A 14885-nucleotide genomic window follows, 5' to 3' on the forward strand; every position below is an offset into this window, starting at 1 on the left:
GGCCTCCGCGTCTCATCTTGCCTGGTGGAGCCGTGAGCACTTCCAGGCTGAGGACTGGGAGGAGGGGCTGGGCGGGGGTGGGGGTGGCGAGGACCCGCACAGCCGAAGCTTTTCCTGGGAGGGGGCTCAGGGGCCGCCAGGCCTGTGTCCACCTTACTTGGCAGATGTGAGGGAGGCCAGAGAAGGGCACTGCCGTCCTCCAGCGGTCGCCGGGCACCCCACTCTCCACCCTTATCCCACCTGCTTGCTGAAAGGTCTTAAGTCATCTAGAAACAGAAAAGCTACGAAGTTCAACCCTCCCTATTCCCTTCATGGTCCGGCTGTAAGGCCACCCCTGCCAGTTCCTCAGGGATGGGAACTACCTGTTTAAGGCCAACACAGGTGGTGCAGCCTTGAACCCTCACCCGCGGGGCCAAAGTTTCCTCGCCTATAAGGAGGATTCAACAGAGGCCCTTCTGTGGGTTGTGGTGAAGACGAAATACCCGGGTTGGCAGGGGTGGTAGTTCCCAGGCACAAGGCAAGACCGGCTGTGAGTTACCCGCTCTCCCCTGCTGGACCTGCCCTGGCCACAGGAGTGGTTTTTCCGGAGAACAACACTTGGAGGAGGGCCTTGGGAATAGAGCGAGTGGAGTCTGAGGAAGTTCTTTCAAGTCCCCAGAAACCTTGGTTGCACTGGGCCTCTCTTCCGTTATATCAAGGCCCCAGGAGGCCGGAGATGGCTTTGCCTGCAATTCCCACGAGAGGGCAGCAGCTGCCAAAGCCTCTAGACAAGAACCCCGAGCCCAGGGGAGCAGCGGTGCTGCACGTGCACCTCCCAGGTCTGGGATGTCAGGGGGGATTTAACAGGTACTGAGCACCCACTATGTGCTGGACTTGGTGCTGGGAGATTCATGCCATCTCATTTTGTCCTCAAGCCACACGGTGACGTGAGGTTTGTTTGTCTCATTTTAAAATTGAGGAGCCTAGGAATTCTCTGGCGATCCAGTGGTTAGGACTCCGCGTTTTCACTGCTGGGGCCCAGGTTCGATCCCTGGTCGGGGAACTAAGATCCCGCAAGCTGTGAGGCAAGGACATCATCATCATCATCATCACCATCATCATCATCATAATAAAATAAAATTGAGGAGCCTTAGCCCTTTCACTCAGGTCTATCTGAGTCCAAATCTCTTGCCATGCGGCCTCTCAGGGAATGGTCCAAACGACTGAGTGGGGGCGGAGCTGGTCTCTACCACCACTTCTGTCCTTCATGGGTAACCAGCCATGACAGTGCCATGTGGGCAGGGTCCTGCCTTCCCAGTGCCCATGCGTGACCCAGCACATCATGGGCACTCCCATGTCTTTTGGGTGATTTGCCTCCCAGGGACCAAGAGTTGTGGGCCCTGGGCCCAGCTCTCGGCCCATATCCTCGAAGGGACCCATTGAGGGCCTGACATCTAGTGTTGGCTTCCGAAGGCGTCCAACTGTGCCACTTCCAACTCATTACCGCTAATGTTTGGGGACACCTTGCATACGACAAATGCTATTAGAAAACCAAATTCCATTCTATCAAGAAGCAAAGCTAACAGATAACAGAGCAGGTTAGGTGGGAAGATTGATGAGCCAAGGCCCCTGGAAAATAAATGAGGGAAGTTTTCTTTGCCAGGTTACTTTTACTTGTTACACTTGCTTTTTGTTAAAGACAGACACCCCACTGGCCTTGGTGGCCCAGGGCTGGAGAGATTCGGCTGAGATTGGGAGGGGCGTGTCTCTCAAAGCTCAAGGGGTTTCTGGAGGGGAGGGGTGGGCTTGCAGGATTTGAATCAGGTCAGTGAGCCTCTGGCAAAAGGGTCAATCTTGGGACCCAGCTCTGGGGAGACGTCAGCTCTGGGCCTTGGCCCTGGAGCAGGGCTGGGTGTCCTTCTGTTCCCAGGAGGGCTTGCCTCCAAGCCAAGGGCCAGGGCAGAGCAGGGCAGAGCCTTGAAAAATTGGGCCAGCGGGGCAGTTGTGGCCAGCGCCCTACAGGAGCTCTTTGGCACCTTGTCTCTGGCCCCCGAGAGGGCAAGGGTGGTATTTGGTAGTAGCAGCAATTGGAAACTGCACCAAGGTGAGTGGCACGTTGGCCATGTCCTTGAGGAGCTCACCGGTTAGCAGGGGCATCACTCATTCACCCATTCAACACATAGTTGTTGAGGGTCTTCTGTGCTCTGTTCTGGGCATTGGGGATCCATCGGAGAAGAAAGTGGAGTCTGGTCTTCTAGACAAGTATCCTCCAGGGATACGCCGACTCCCTGGAGGTGAGTGCTCGACAAGAGGGATGTGTGCAGGGGAAGGTCCCCCTGACTGTCAGGAGGGGTCAGGAGAGGCTTCACGGAGCAGGAGTCCAGGCGGGCCTGCGTTCAGGAGGTCACCAGCGGAGCACTGGGAAGAGCATTGCAGGGACTGGAAGAACAGAGGCAAAGGCCTGGGGGCATGTCCATGGGATTGTGAGGACGTAGTCCAGTGGTTCTGGGCAGAGGGACTGAGGGTGCTGTGAAGGGAGAGGATGCAGGAAAGACAGGCTGGGCTCCACCCAGCATGTGGAAATCTTGGATTTCATCCTGGAGACAATGCAGTCACCAGAAGGGAGGAACGTTGCGCCACCACGCACCTTCAGACTGCTGAGGGCGGCTCCCTGCCCACGGTGTCCCTGCTTCTGCCTCGAGGCACAGGAGTTCCGCTTCCACGAGCCAGGGGTCGGTGTAAATACTCCCCAAACTCCACCCACCCACTGGAAGAGGAGGGAGGGCCGGGCCTTGCTGTAGCCTTGGTGGCAGGGTCACTGCTTCAAACCCTGGCCGTGGTTCTTTCTCTCTCACACACACAACCACACCTGCCTGCCTTCTGGAAGCATCCTCTTTTCTTCTGCTTCCTGTCTCCCGGGGTTAGCTCGCCAGGAACGGGTCTCTTTCCGGCAGGAAGCTCTGCCACTCTCCAGGCAGTAAGACGAAATTAGGATTTTCTACCCTAGCTCTACTGAGATAATAAACCGGTGGGGGTGGGGGTGAGGTTGGGGGGTAGTGAGAGCCATGTGGCTCTGTGTTTCTCCCCTATCATCTGAGACCTTGGAGAGTCAGAGGGGTGATTCGCCTCAGACCCAACACTAACATCTTGGCAGCCAGTAATAGGACCGGCATTCCAAATGGGAGCAAAGTGTCACTTGGGAAAACTGAGGCTTCTGGTGCCATTGCAGGAGTGGCTTTACCTGTCTGGACCCCGTGGGCCTCTCAACAAACTTAGTACCTACTCTGTGCCGGCAGCTATGCTACATCCCAGGAGCACAGTAGCGAAGAAGACAGACAGGGTACTTCCTCCCTTAGAGCTAAATATTCTAGTAGGAGGAGAGAGGTGATGAACATACGGAGAAGATAATTTCGGATAATGGTGAGCACGAAGGGGTAAAACAAGGTGCAACAGAGTGACACAGGCGGGGGTAGGTGACTTCAGCTAGGAGGTAACACTTACACTGCAACCTGAGTGAAAAGAAGAGGCCAGCTCTGTGGAGAACGGAGGAAAGGGCATCCCAGGCAGAGGGAAGAGGAAACAAGTTTCCTCTTCCTGCCTGGGATGCCCCTTCCTCTTCTGGGCAAAAGCCCAGGGGTAGAAACAAGCTTGGTGTGTTCAAGAAACATGAAGAAGGCAGAGTGAGTTATTGGGAGAGTGACAGGAGAAAAGCTTGGTGACAGAGGCTGGGGCCATGTCATCAAGGAGCTTGCAGGCCATGGCAACAAGTTTCACTTAAGATATGATGGGAGACCATCATAAGGTTTTAAGCAGGGGAGTGACGTGATTTGTGTTTAAAAAGACCTTTCTAGTAGCCAAAAAAGAGAAACAACCCAGATTTCGATTCATGAGTGGATAAACAAAATGTGGTATAGCCATACAATGGGTATTACTCAATTAAAAGAATTGAAGTGCTGAGGTGTGTTACAGTGTGAACAAACCTCAAAAACATTATACTGAATGAGAGAACTGAATGAAAGAAGCCAGACACAGAGACCACATACTGTATGATTCCATTTATGTGAAATGTCTGGAATGGGTAGATCTACAGAGACAGAAAGTACATTAGTGGTTGCCTGGGGCTGGAGTGGGGAAGGGGAGGAGAGAGGATGGGGAGTGTCAGCTGATAGCTACAAGGCTTCTTTCGGGGGTATGAAATGTTCTAAAATTAGATTATGTTGATGGTTGTACAACTCTGTGAATATACTAAAAAAAAAAAGAATTGTCTGCTCTAAATGGGTGAATTTTATGGCATATAAATTATAAACCAATAGAGCATTTTTAAAAATTTTATTTATTTTATTTATTTATTTTTGGCTGCGTTGGGTCTTCGTTGCTGCGTGTGGGCTTTCTCTAGTTGCGGCGAGCGGGGGCTACCCTTTGTTGCGGTGCCCGTGCTTCTCACTGCGGTGGCTTCTCTTGTTGCGGAGCACGGGCTCTAGGCACGTGGGCTTCAGTAGTTGTGGTGCGCACGCTCAGTAGTTGTGGCACACGGGCTTAGTTGCTCCGCGGCATGTGGGATCTTCCCGGAACAGGGCTCGAACCCATGTCCCCTGCATTGGCAGGCGGATTCTTAACCACTGCGCCACCAGGGAAGTCCCCGGTAAAGCATTTTTAAAAAGACCTTTCTGGTTTCTGGGTAAAGGATAGACTGAGGGGAGCAAGAGTGGAAAGAGGGAGACGGGAGGCTCGTTCAGCTCCCAGCCCTTAGATGTCAGGGGCTGGGCTCCTGGAGAGAGGCGGGAGGATGCAGCCAGCGATGCGGCGGCTGATGAGAGACAGGGCTTGCTGATGGGTCAGAGGAGGGCGGTGAGAGCAAAGACAAGCATCGGTTTGGGCTTGAGCTCGGGTAGATGGTGGTGCCATTCCCGAGGCGGGGAAGCCTGAGAGGCCCAGGCGGGGCGGGGGGAGCTGGGTCGGGGCTGCAGTGTGGAGATGCCTGAGCTGCCCGTGTGGAGCAAAGCCTGAAGCTGTCAGGGAGGCAGTGTGTGGGAGTCCGGAGCTGCAGGGGGGCAGTGCCTGGGCTAGAGACTTGGGAGTCCCCAGCCTCTGGATGACATCTAAAGCCACCAGATTCAATGAGATCTCAAAGGAGAGGGAAGAGGCCTTTGGCCTGTGTGGCCACAGCAGCTGTATGTGGCCACAAATGTGGCCGAGCCTTGGAATGCTGAGTGGCTTTGGCTGGACTCAAAGGCGCGGGGCTGGGGCTGTGATTAGCCAGAAAATAGATTGATTGTAGGGGTCACGACAGCCTCTGGCTAGACTCTCATGCTGTCCAGGCAGAGAGAGATTTGTTTCCTGGGGTCGGGCCGGCCCCTGGGACTCTGCCCACATGCACTGCTTTATTCTCAGCATCACTAGCCTGGCTGCCACCAGCGTCGCCTGGGGCCTTTGAAGAGAGACCAGAGCCCCAGCCCGACCCCCACCCCAGTTGGTTTGGAGAAGTGGGGAGAGCATTCTCCCAAGTGCGCCAGCGATTCTGATGCACAGTCAGGGTTGAGAATCACTGGGCTGCAGCGAGCACTAGCTGAGTTTTCCTCTGTGGGATTTTTGGAGTGCTAAGCATCGAATGCCAAATCCGGAAGAATTTTTCCTTTTTATAAAACCACCCTCCCCGCGATCCTGTTGCTCATTCAGGACTGGAAGCTGAGAGTTTCAAATGCAAAGATAGCCAAGTTCCACACAAGCTACAGAAAATGAATCTGCCATTTGGGGGCCTTCAAACAGTGTCAGGCACAGGAAGAGGGTGCGGAGTTAACAGCCCCAAGCTCTGCTCCTCGTGTCCATTTTGAACTGTGGCCACGGAGAGAACAGGGGTTGGGGGTCAACCTCCCGGTTTGCCCAGGACTGAGGGTCGCTCACTATGAACAGCTGCAAAATCCCAGGCCAGCTGGGATGAGCCGGCCGCCCTACAAGGGACGGACATATCTTAGGTGCCTCCAGGATGCTTTATTTCATAAGCTCTGATCTTAGTTGTGTACTTCAGAGGTTTTAACCACAAAGGATAGAAGAGGGCTTTATGATGGCCAGACAAAAAGTGTGAGGGCCCTTATTATATAGGAGATAAATCGTTATACATCGTCTCTTACAAATTGAGACAGAGGAAAACTCAGTGGAATTTTTATAATTCAAAGACCAAGAAGGGAATTAAAAGATTTTGTGCTGAAATTAGCGGTGGACGAGGTCAGCATAGGATTCACTCTGGGGATGGCAGGTATTGACAGGAAGCAGCAGGAGGAAGTTTTCCGGGGGACTGGGAATGTTCTGTCTTGATCGGGGAGGTGGTCATAAGGGCTGTACAGGGGTCAACATTTCCTGAGCTGTGAATTTAAAATTACTGTCCTTTACACGTGTTACTGGATTACATTAAACCTCAATCGAAAAGGTTTTATTATTTTTTTTTTAGTAAACATTCCTATGACATTAGGCAATTTTCAATTTTCAACTGTTTTTCACTCTATTTTCAGTTTGGGGGGTGCTAAATAAAAAATAAGAAATTACCAACCCCCCCAGAAAAAGTTTTTTTAAAAAAAGTTTCATTTAAAAGCTCAAGGAGAAACAGGACTGATTTAAAGCAGAAAAATGAAAGTAAAATGAAGGAAGACATGGTGATTGAGGTGGAGCAAGGGGGGCATTTCCTTAAGGGCAGGGTGAGCGCAGAGACAAAGATGCAAAGGGAAGAGGAGGCTGACAGTCTCGCAAGATGGGAGCAAGGGGTTGGAGGCATTGGAAGTGTTCCTCAATGGGAGGGATCCTGGAGAGATTTAACAGAGACAGAGGCAGGATCTCAGAGAGCACTGTCAGATGTTCCCCGGAGAGCTGGGGGCAGGGCACCCCTCTGGGGGCCCTTAAAGCCACGGTGGGCGGCAGCAGTCAGGGTGGACCCCTTGGCCAGCAGGTGAGCGTTGGGCAGAGAAGGTGTGGAGGCCACATGGTGATTGTAGGTGGGGAGCCATGTGCCAGAGGGAAAGCCCCAGAAATGTGTGGAGTCAGGACCCTCCGGGAAGTGCTGGGAGGGCTCTAAGGCAGAGCGGGGTGTGGGGATGGCGTGGGCAGGTGGGTGAAATCCAGGCCTGTGGGGGACGCCCATGGCAGGCCGTCTCCTGGCCGGCATTCCCCACGGGGAGGGGGTGAAGGTGGTGAGAGTATTATGTTTGAGACCCAGAACCCAACTTGACTTCGTACCTGCCACAAATCCAGAAGGTTCCAAAGAGAAAAGAGAGGAAGACCCTGGACCCCACAAACAGCCTTGGTTCCGTATGCACAAGGGAAGGAGAAGAGCCATCTTAAGAAGAGGCTTCTATTTTTAAGAAACGCAGCTGGGCTTGCTTGAAAGGAGCGGGGGGGAAACGGAGTGGAGTGGAAGCCGCAGGAACGAAGGTCAAAGGGCGGCTCCGGTGGCTTGAAGTCTCCCAGGCCCGAGACCGGAAGAGTGCAGAGGCTGAGGACGGGCCGCAGGAACACATGGCAGAGGGCACTGGCCTCTCTCTGCGCTCCTGGGGGCACTGGTTCCAGAAGCTTCTGCTTAGGAACCCAAGAATGGTTTTCCACTGAGACAGATGTAAGAGGAAAAAAAGAATTCTTAGGCCTCTCCACTCAGAAGTGAGAGGAAACTTTCAAAAATGGAAAGTAGGTCATCTCACGCCCCAGCTTCAAACCCTTCCTAGCTTCTTGCTGCTCTCAGGTTAAAATCAAACTCCGCCCAGTTCTAGAGGCCTGCAGGGTGGAGCCCCGTCTGTCCGACTTCTTCCAGCCGGTAGGACAGCGCCTCCCCCTGGCTTGCTGGCTTCCCGCTCCTCAGACACACTAGAACTTCCCACCCCTGAGCCTTTGCACTCGCTGTTCCCTCTGCCTGGGATGCTCTGTCACACGTGTCAGCTCCCCGGGGCGTCCCTGACCTCCCCATCTGTGTCCCCCCTGTTACTCTCACATGTCCCCTGTCCGTGGCCTCCGCCTGCACTCACCTTACAGATATGTTTACATCTCGGTCACTAGCCTGGAAGCCCCGTGGGAAGAGCCACCTTGTCTGTCTTGTTCTCAGCTGCAGTTTTAGCACCTTGCTCATTGCGCAGCAGAGATGGTTAACGGCTACTTGTTGAATTACAAAGCCTGGAGGATTCCAGAACAGTGCCCAGGGCAGCAGCAATGAGCCCCATAACCCAATCTCAAGAACTTAATGGATAGAGAAATGCAGAGAGAAAAGCACAGATGGCCTGGTAGGGAATGGACCTATTACAAACGTGGGGTCTCCTGCACATAGGAGGGGTGGAGAATGTGACCCAGGCAGAGCCCACGCTCCAATCAGCTGGGCGCCAGCAACCAGGAGCAAAGGTACCTAGTCATTAAAAATACGCAGAATCGTGCCTGGAGAGGGTCCCAGGCAGGTCCTAAGGCCTAGGACTGCCACAGTTGAAATTCTCTAAAGAATTGCAGAAGATGGAAGTATCCCTAATGCCTCCGTCCTTGGGAGGAGGCCAAGCATGTACAGGGTTTCTCCTCCAGGTTAGAGGAAGTGGCCCCCGAGGCTACACCACCTGGCCCCTGGAAGGGCTGAGGCTTTTCTCCACCTGGGACTCTCTGTCACTGTTCCAGCCCCTGCATGATGAGGGCATCATGGGTCTGGATTAGCAGGGCTCTGGAGCATTATTTTGCAGGGATGACAGCCAGAGAAAGTGGAGTTTGCTTGTAGATTCTAACCTCTGGCTGTTGCTGGGATTCTTCACGTCCTACTGAGCCTGACCCCAGAAAAGCAAGATGCTCCAGAAACTCAGGGTCAGGTTAATTCAGCATTGGAGGAGGTGACAGGGCCACCTCCAGTGATGTAGGAGATGGTTCCTCAGCTGCAGCTGTAGGAACCCCAACATCTGAGAGGGCCTGACATCTAAGGAAAAAAACTGAGAGCAGAATTTTTATTCTGGTCAAAACTGTGCAGAATAAAAATTGGAGAAGGAGGAGTTTGGACTTCAATTTCCTTGGATTTCAGTTTCCGTGACAAAGAGATTTCATTGTGAATTTTATTTATTTTTTTGAGGAGAGAATTAAGTGATCAGAGGGTGTTTCTGTTGTTCAAAGGGGGGGCAGACTTCTTCTTTGGTTTATGGCAGAACCTCTGATAAGCCACACATGCAGAATTGAGGCGGGAGCGATATGGGATGGAGACTGACCAGGCATAGGTTTCGCTCTGGGGCATTGGGTGGCCTTGGAGGTCAGCCAGCATCGGTTCTCCCACCTCTGCCTGAGTGAGAGTCACCAGAGGGCTTGTTACAAACAGGCTGCTGGGCGCCCCCAGAGCTGCTGATTCAGTGGGTCTGGGGCGGGGCCTGAGAATTTGCATTTCTAACAAGCTACCAGGTGCTGCTGGTGCTGCGACCCAGTTCCACACTCTGGGAGCCACGGATCTAATGACTGTCCAGTTCTGAATCATTCTGCGGCCCAGCGCAGAATCCGCAACCTCCCTGGCCACCCCCCCCCCGCCCCGCGCCTTCCAGGTCTCAGGGGACTGGTGGTGAGGGGCTCCTGATGGAGCTGGGACGATCTGGGTCAACTCCCCACACCCGCCCCCCCTACCGGGAGACAGCCAACCCCTGATGACTGCCAGGTTGGCCAATAAATCCTAAGGCTTAGGAGAGGGAAGTCGAGGGGTGTGTTTGTGTGTGTGTGTATGTGTGTGCACGTGAGTGGGTGTGATTGTGTGTTTGTGCATGTGTATATGTGTGAATGTGTGAGTGTTTGGGTGTTTGTGTGTGTGCATGTGAGGGTGTACATGTGTGTGAGTGTGTATGCATGCGAATGCATGCGTACGTATGTGTGTATGTGAGTGTGTGTGTGTGAAACCTTTCCCTCTACTCGGCATGCTCTCATCTCAGCCCCCAGATTGGGGACATCCCCACGTGGAGAGTGATAAGCAGCTCTGGCCTGTCTCCCCACTGTCTCCATGGGACGAGAGGTGGACTAATCAAATCAGTTTCCTCCTCCGTAAATAGCTGCAGGCCTCGCCTCCCTTCCAAAGTTGTAGGAAGGATTCAGGGTCTCCATGAAGAGGAAAGACGAAAAGGACCTCAAACACCCTCCAAAGCAGAGACACCACTCTGCCAGTGTCCTGGGCAAGCTCTCAGCATCTTCCTTCAGCCCTCCACCCCTGCCTGAGCATCCTTCACAAGCAGGCTGGCCCCTGGAAGCCCTTGGACAGCCTACAAATCTTCATCCCAACTTCCCAATTTTCCAGATTCAGGGCTAACGGCAATGTGCTTGTTCTATGCGAAAAACAGAAAATGTTCAGATTTATTGCTTTGAGAGTTTGGTCTGTCTCTTGGGCCTGGTTGACGTGGTTTCCTCCAAGTTTCATAGCATTTTGTTAAAAAAAATAATTTTTGACAGCAGTGTTTTGCCTCACATTTACGCAAGGTTTATAGTTTAAGAAGAGTGTTCACATAATAACAATAACAATCATCACTATATGTATTGAGTTCCTACACTAAGGAGCTCAATTCACCCTTGAAACCACCCTCCCTTTCCACAGATGGAAAAGCAGAGGCTCAGGGAGGTTAAGGGGCTTGCCCAAGGTCACACAGCCCAGAGAAAGGGCAGGGTGGAGCTGAACCCAGGTCCATTCGGTTTTGGCCTGTGTTCCTCCTCTCCTGGCCTGCCATTCTGCCTTTCTTAACTTCAACCTGACCGAATGCAGGCCAATCTGCAGATAAACAGTGAGTGAGAAGAAACACAAAACAAAGCAAAAACCAGGGGCTTTTGCAGAAAACAGAGGCTGGAATGCATATAAAAATAACCATGTGGGGCTTCCCTGGTGGCGCAGTGGTTGAGAATCTGCCTGCCAATGCAGGGGACACAGGTTCGAGCCCTGGTCTGGGAAGATCCCACATGCCGCGGAGCGACTAGGCCCGTGAGCCACAATTGCTGAGCCTGCGCGTCTGGAGCCTATGCTCCGCAACAAGAGAGTCCGCGATAGTGAGAGGCCCGTTCACTGCGATGAAGAGGGGCCCCCACTTGCCACAACTAGAGAGGACCCTCGCACAGAAACGAAGACCCAACACAGCCATAAATAAATAAATAAATAAATTTATTAAAAAAAAACACAAAAAACCATGTACGTTCAAAGGAATCGTCAAGTCCCCAAACAATATGTTTTGTGCTAAGATTCTTTCTGTAACGATGCAGGTGGTGGAGGCTCCAGTGGGGCAGGGAGTCAGCGAGCGGAGGACTGGCTCTCTGAGCTCTAAGGCTGCACTGTCCAAATGGCGGCCGGTAACCGCACGTGGCTATTTAAATTTAACTAAAATGAAATAAAATTAAAAATTTAGTTCTTCAGTCGCATTTGCCACATTTTAAATGCTCAATATCCACCTGTGGCCACCCTTTTGGACAGCAGTTCAAATATTCACCCTTTTGAACATTTCCATCATCACAGAAAGTTCTACTGGACAGCATTGTTCTAAGCCCCCAGTGAGCCTGCTCCTGTCTTATCTTGACTGTCCTGGAGGAGCAGGAGCCACCGGCGTAGGTGATAGACACCTGTTCTGAGGTCGGTCCCTCTGTAGCCAAGGTACCGATAGATGCCATGCCAGCACCAACTCCAGGGATGCACATAAAGGGCAGAAACTAAAGGAGTGGCCATTCACTGAGGCCGTGCTACTCAAAGTGTGGTTCAAGGACCGGCAGCGGCAGCATCTCCTGGGAGCTTGTTAGAAACACTCCATGCCAGACCCACTGAATAAGAACCTGCATTTTAATAAGACCCCCAGGTGATTCAGGTGCACATTCAAATTTGAGAAGCTCTGACTTAAGAGACAGGCTGAGCGGGATCAAAATATTGTCCCAAATATAGGAAACCAATCAGATATTTTTAGATACAAAAAATAGCATCCGCAACCTGTCCCCCCAGTAGTGTGTGATTAAGCATGAGTCACAGAGGGCTGAGCATCTCTGTGCCACGTGATCAATCAGCATACTTCCAAGGTTAGCTCCCTATGGCGCAGCTGGTCCATTCCCCACAGCTAGCACCTTCTTAAACCATGATGGGGTCACCTCTCCAAAGTAAAGAGAACAGAACTAAGACTCACATCCTGGATCTCAGGGATGCTGCCTTTAAATCAGATTTTCTATTTTTGCCTTTCTTACCAACGTGTTTGGCTTTTGAACTTTGCAAATTGCCAAAGACACAATGCAGTGTATAAAGCCAGTCTGAACAAACACACAGTCCTTTAAAGGGAGGCATCTTGCAAAGGGCTGTATCCCCCCTTCCCGGGGACGTGATGCCCCGCAGGCCCCAGTGCCTAAAGCCAGGTGCTAGTGAAGCTTTCTGGGAAGGAACCAGCATCAAGCCCATCCATGAAGAAAACAGGTGAAAAAGGTGGTTCCATGTGCAGCAAGGGCAAAGACGAGGCTTAAAATGAGACCGGCAGCACGCTGGCCTCCCCACCCTACCCCGGCTGGGGATGGAGGGGTCTGCTTTGGGAATGGTTCCTGAGTTTCGATTCCTCCTTCAGTGAGGATGACTCATCCCTTAATTCCTCTCTCCTCTCAGTCTACCTTGGGTCTTACTTATTTTTATCCCCGGAATGGAGTTAAGTTACCAAAAGGATGATATTTCTCCACCTGCAAGGGCTTTCCTGGAGGATGAATTTTAAAATATTCATTTTTACAGCTTGCTCCCAGCGATAACGCAGAAGACAAGAATGCTGTGGGGAGGAGCGGGGACAGCGACATAGGCCCAGCGGGGAAGCCTGGGTGGGGTCTTGGGGAACTGCTAAGTGGCTCTGCCCTGGAGAGACATTCCAGGAACTGACTCCAAGGAGTTGGACCGGGGAAAATGGGACGGGTCCAGTGTGCTTTCATAACTCTCTTATAATGCTGAAAAAATTTAAAGTCACGCCTGAGAACAGTCCTGCTGTTTTTGCTCTGCCAGCAGGCAGGTCTGTTATTTTGGTAGCAAGCCTCATTTTTTTCTCCAGGGAACAGCCTTTTGCCCATTACATGGGGTCTCGGTGGGCCTGTCAGTCAAGATGCCTCACCCTCCCTTTGGCTGGAGGCACGTGACCCAGGCCAGACCATTTGGAAGCTCACGTCCTTGAAAAGAGACACAGTAGCATCTGGAGCGAACATCTGGATTCACCCGTCCTGGTGGTGGTGCCTGGGGAGGCTGCCTCCTGGTTCTTGCAAACTGGATCCGTGGCCAAATCAAATCCTCTTCCTAGTCCTTCTTGATGTCTAGCTGTTCACTCTCCTGAGATTCCATGAGCCACTTCAAGGCATTTTAATTCTTTGTTTTTTTTTTTTTTTTTGCTTAAGTTAGAGTTGGTTTCTATTATTTTCTATTATTTGTAGCTAAGAATCCAAACTGACACAAACCCAAATGCCCAACAATTGGGGCTCAGATCCAGAAAGTGTGATACAGCCCATGATGGAATACTACACAACCAGGTACAGCAATGAGATAAATGTATGTTGACGTGGAAAGATGTTCATAATATAGCATTTGGTGCAGAGCAGATTATAACAAAACAGGATGCCACAGTATGACACCATGTTTGCAAAATATACTCTGTACCTTCATAGAAAAAGATCTAGAAGAAAATGTAAGTGTTTATTCTGGAGGGTAGGAAAGTGAATGATTTTTCTTTCAGCTTATTATAAAGATAAGCTTTCTAAACTTTCTATAATATCTGTGTAATCAATTTTTTGTTTTGCTTTTTAAAAAATGGGCCCAAGCAGGTCACTGGAGCCACACCATCTTGGTGCCTGTCAAGAGTGAAGTGATTTTCTGGGATCAGGCAGCAACTTATTTACCAAATGCCTGGGCTCCTGCTATAGCCACAGCTTCCCTGTAGCTCTAACTACTGCTTAAGAACATGCCGGAAGCATCTGAGTCTCCAGAAAAAGGAAGCAGCACTTCCCACAGCTCCAGGGCGCCAGCGGCATCCCACTTATGAGAACCTTGCGAGGTGGAGGGTCTGCTCTCTGCCTGATGGAAAAGAGCGGCTCAGAGAGACAGGTGACCTGCCCAGGTTCCCACAGTGAGGGTTTAAAGCCAGGTCACCTGGCCCAGGGCCCCAGCACCCCAGAGGCTACTCAAGTTCACTAACAGCCAAAATGAAGTGGCTGAGCCTGGGGAAGGACTCGGGATTGTCCTGTGAAGTCAGCTGTGTGGACACGCTGCAAAGGGGTGAGGGTGAGGGAGGGGAAGCTGTCTCCTCAGTGTTGGGGCCTGACCTCCTTGCCCTGCAGAATGGCCTCCTCCCAGGGGTGACGGTCAGGAGCAGAGTGGATCTGTGGGATAGTCTTACCTTCCAGGTCTCAGCTTGAAGGTCATCTGCTCAGAGAGGCTCTCTTGACCCTCTAAGGTAGGTCCAGACATTAGTGTCTCAGCCTGCTTGTCTCCTTTGGAGCACTTCATGTAACTTGCAGTCATTCTCCTTCACGGTCTGTGTGTCCCTGCTTGGCTGTATGCTCCCTGAGGGCGGGGCTTATGACTGTCCCGCTCACAGCTGCGTCCCCATGTCTGGTCCCCTGCAGGCACTCACCAAGTATCTGCTGAATGATGGAATAGATGAACCCTGGACTGGGGTGGTGAGCAAACCCTAGGGGTTTCACCTCTGCCTTTACTGGCTGTGGGACCTCAGGCAAGTTGCTGCTCCTCTCTGGGCCTCTTCCAAGCCTTGATGTAAGTATAAATATCCAACTTCATTTAAAGGGTTGCCCTCACCTTTCCTGAATATATTAGGACCAATTCAAGGGAAGGTAATAGAAGTTGGCATCTTTATACCTTAAATCAACTGCTGCTTGATTATTCTTTCTGATGATAGCATTGCAATGATTTCCCCAGGAGTCACTGATGCGCGATGAACCCAACTGTA

This window comes from Balaenoptera borealis (genome assembly GCF_965194805.1).
Source record: "Balaenoptera borealis genome assembly, chromosome: 1".
In the NCBI taxonomy this organism is placed as follows: Eukaryota; Metazoa; Chordata; class Mammalia; order Artiodactyla; family Balaenopteridae; genus Balaenoptera; species Balaenoptera borealis.